This window comes from Lissotriton helveticus, chromosome 1_1 (assembly GCF_964261635.1).
Source record: "Lissotriton helveticus chromosome 1_1, aLisHel1.1, whole genome shotgun sequence".
Taxonomy (NCBI): Eukaryota; Metazoa; Chordata; class Amphibia; order Caudata; family Salamandridae; genus Lissotriton; species Lissotriton helveticus.
Genome location: NC_136057.1, coordinates 1,436,116,244 through 1,436,120,731, shown reverse-complemented (window position 1 = coordinate 1,436,120,731; position 4,488 = coordinate 1,436,116,244).

Below are 4,488 nucleotides of genomic sequence, written 5' to 3'. Positions count from 1 at the left end.
GAGTGGTTCACCGTGATTGACCTATGTCACGCATTCTTTTCGATCCCATTGCATCCAGACAGCAAATTTCTTTTCTCATTTGCATTCGACAGTCACGTGTTCGTTTGGAATCGCGTCCCCCAGGGGTACACAAAAAGCCCCTCAATCTTTAATCAGATTCTGAAAAAGTGCCTTGAATCCCTAGTCTTGCCTGGAAATTCAGTTTTGGTGCAATATATAGACGACCTCTTGGTGGCGTCTAAAAGTCAGAAAGATTGTGTTGTTGACACTATTGCCCTACTGAACCATTTAGGTAAACGAGGACACAAGGTATCACCTGACAAACTACAGTTCTGTACCAATTCAGTAAAATATCTGGGGCACCAGATAGAGAAGGGTATCAGGAAAGTTACTTCAGAAAGAATTAGGATAATTCGAAACATGCAGTTACCTAATACTCAGAAAGAAATCAGAATGTTCCTTGGCGTTGTAGGATACTGCAGGCAATGGATTGTGGGATTTGCAGTCCTAGCAAAACCATTGATAAAAATGACAAAGAAAGGAGCAAAAGACGCAGTAGAATGGGACGAGGAAAGCCTGACAGCATTCACAAGATTACGAGAATGCCTATGTACAGCCCCTGCTTTAGGAATGCCTGATTATTCGAAAGAATTTGCACTGTTTTGTGATACGAGAGATAATTGTGCATTGTCAGTCTTAACTCAAGAGCATGGTTTAACTAGACGTCCAGTAGCATATTTCTCTGCTACTTTGGATCCAGTGGCTGCTGGATTACCTGGATGTCTGAAAGCAGTAGCTGCAACTTGCATGAGTCTTGAACAGAGTGAATCCATCGTTATGGGACATCATGTAACTGTGTATGTTCCACATGCAGTTGTAATACTACTGACCAGAACTAAGACCCAGCATCTCACACCTAGTCGGCTGACTAAGTATGAGAGGATTCTTGTAGGTGCTGCAAATGTAGTCATTACTCGGTGTAACATATTGAATCCAGCAACATTATTACCTGAGTCACTGATTGTAGAAGCAAAGGGAGAGGTCGAGCATGACTGCATTGACCTGACTGAATTTAGTACCAAACCACGTCCAGATATCAAGGAAATGCCCCTGCCTGTAGAAGATTACGAGCTGTTTGTTGATGGCTCATGTCTGAGATACGAAACTGTAGGCCTAAGTGCTGCTTATGCTGTAGTCACGGTATCAGGCACTATAGAAGCATCCTGTCTATTTGGAGTAAAGTCTGCACAAGTAGCCGAATTGGTTGCATTAACAAGAGCATGTAAAATTGGGAAAAATAAAAGAGTAACCATATATACTGACAGTCAGTATGGGTACGGGGTTGTGCATGACTTCGGCCAATTGTGGCTACAAAGAGAGTTTCTGACTTCTTCAGGTACTCCTATCAGAAATGGAAAAGTGGTACAGGAATTACTGGACGCCATCCAGTTACCAAAAGAATTGGCAGTGGTCAAGTGTACTGCTCACAAATCAGGTGACGCCCATGTGACAGTAGGTAATCGATATGCTGACCAAGTAGCCCAACATTGTGCCAGACATCGAATGTCTGTCAATATCAAATTGGGGGGATATGGAAACAGCTGCCAACTTATGGTGTTTGAGGATGTGCCTACCTGGGAAGAATTGAAAGATTTACAGAATGCAGTGACACCAAAGGAAAAGGAACGATGGAGAAAATGTGGTTGTCGCCAAAGAGGCGAGGATGGTGTAATTGTTGGCCCTGATGGTATGCCTGTGTTGCCTGACAGCCTGCTTGCTTCTGTGGCCAGATTGATACATGGAGATACACACATTGGTAGGGATGCCATGATTCGTGTTTTCCAACAAACATGGTACAGCTCGAAGTTCAGGAGGGTAGCAGAGTCGCTCTGCCAGAGGTGCCTGACATGTCAACAGTTCAACGCTGTGAAAAAAACAATAGTTGAGATGGGAAAAATTGGAAAGGCAGGAGGTCCTTTTGTGAGATTACAGATTGACTTCATCCAGTTACCCATTTGCAAAGGAATGAGATATGTCCTTGTCATCGTCTGCCTATTTTCAAAATGGGTAGAAGCTTACCCGGCCAAAAAGAATGATGCCATCACTGTAGCCAAGTTGTTACTACGAGAGCTAATACCTAGGTACGGGGTTCCGGTCACACTTGAATCAGATAGAGGTGGGCATTTCCAGAATTAAATAATTGACCAGCTCTGTAAAGCCTTCAAGATTACACAAAAGCTGCACTGTGCATATCGTCCAGAGGCTTCTGGAGTGGTGGAACAAGTAAATGGCACTATCAAGTCGAGATTAGGGAAAATGTGTGAATCTACTGGCATGAACTGGATAGAGGCTTTACCTCTAGTTCTGATGGGAATCCGGAGTATTCCAGACCGAAATACAGGCCTGAGTCCTCATGAGATCCTAATGGGAAGAGTGATGAGACAAGCATGGGTACCAGGACACAAACTGATAAGCATTTCTGATGATTTGGTACTTGAGTACTGCAAGCAACTGGGTGAACAAGTGCGTTCTATCTCTCGCCAGATTGGGGAAGACGCCGTCGCCAGTCCAGCAACTCCAGTCCATAAATTGATTCCAGGCGATTGGGTGGTACTTAAGAAGCACCCCCGATCGAGTTGCCTTGCACCGAAGTGGGGAAAGCCAAGACAGGTGATCCTGGTGACCACGACAGCGGTGAAGTGTGCCGGTGTGCCGAAGTGGATCCATGCCAGCCACACCAAGAAGGTGACCGAAGACGAGAAAACTGACGCTGAAGGTTGTCCAGCTGAGGGGTCTCCAGATGTTGGTCCTGAAGTAGCTGATGACGAACAACTGAGCACCAGTCGAGATGAGTGGATACTCATAATCGACCTGACAGATGATCCCATAAGAACAAGTAGTCAAACCTACTCAGACAGAGAGTGGAATAGTGAGGAAGAGACAGGAATAGGAGGAGACAATCAGATTATCGAAATCCATGTCAAATCTGATGAAGAAGAAGATCAGATAGGGACAGAACAGGTGATCGACACACCTCCAAGAACTCCCGAAATTGAAAAGGGACAGACAGAAACCAGGGCGAAAGGTCAAGCGGAAGAAAATCAAAGGTTCGAAGTGCTTGAACGGGATCAGATAGAAATAGACGAATGTGTCCAGGATACAGAAATTGAAACGCTCAAAAGTCAAAACCAGTCTACACCTGAACAAGGCCAGCTTAGTGACCAGGCAGAAGAAACAGATATAAGACCTGGGACTAGTCAGACAGGAAGGGAAGAAGCCGAAACAGAAGTGCCACAACAAAACGAAATTAAAAGAGCATTAGAAGAAAGTCAAACCACAGTGCCAGCTAAAAGACTCAAGAAAAAGAATAAAGAGCCAAGATATATTAAGAGACTGAGACTGAGACTGAAAACAGTAGAAGAAAAGCTTGAGCAAAGGAAACACGCTTTAAGTAAAACAGAGCCAACTGGAGAAAACACTAAGCGAAGAAGTGCCCGAATAAAAAGACAGAACGAAAAGTACCAGGATCCTGAATGGACTTACTTGGTATTGGAAGAATTTGAGGAACTTGAGATAACTGACGAAAGTGACAAAGAAGTGACGGCTGATCAGTCTGCCGAAGAAGAAGAACCAACCTGAAAGTTGCTCAGTGTAAGCTACCTGTGCAAAGTTACAAAGAGGGGTTGAGAGAAGCTTCTTTTGAGCAGAAATGTCTGATTCAAATGTGAATGGAAGACCTAGACGTAATTGCTGTAAAACATGCTGTAAAGTATGTATATGTAGTGTAGCCTTAGTGTTAATATTATGGATAGGACTAACAATTACTATTCCTTATATGATGAGTAAAGGTACTGATAGTGACTCTACAAAGACTGTGACAAAAGGCACTGACGGACTGACACCACAAAGTGTAGATGGACAAGAGAAAGCACTTCGTGTTAAACAAACAAAAATGGACTTAGAAGCACCAGATGAGGAAGGACTACATTATCACGGAATCAAGAACCAGACTCATTTAAACGTATTCGCTAACCTTTTAGTGCATTATGTAGAAACCATGGAAATAGAAGACTGTTATGTTTGCATGAAGCTACCTACTTCTGTAGCTGAGGGAGTGACATACCATCACTTGCCATTAACATATGGAATTTCTTGTAGTATTTTAGCTAGTTTATTTTACAAAAGAGGACCGTTACAGTACTATTACTCTAACTCAGACGTGATATTTTCTGAACTTCCTATACGTGGAAATCTGAACCCTGTACATACAAAAAGTGACGTGACACGTTATATGGGAGAATATTTTCTGACTATAGGTACCATAGATTTAGGTGAAGCACATAGAGATAACTTGACCTGTTCATTACATGAACAAGATAAAATGTTTCTAAACATGGCAGAGAAAAGGAGAGAAAGTTTCCAAAGAAAGGCGAATGATAAAAAGCAGAGAATTCCTAAGTGGGCTGAAAACATGGGAAGCACCTCAAA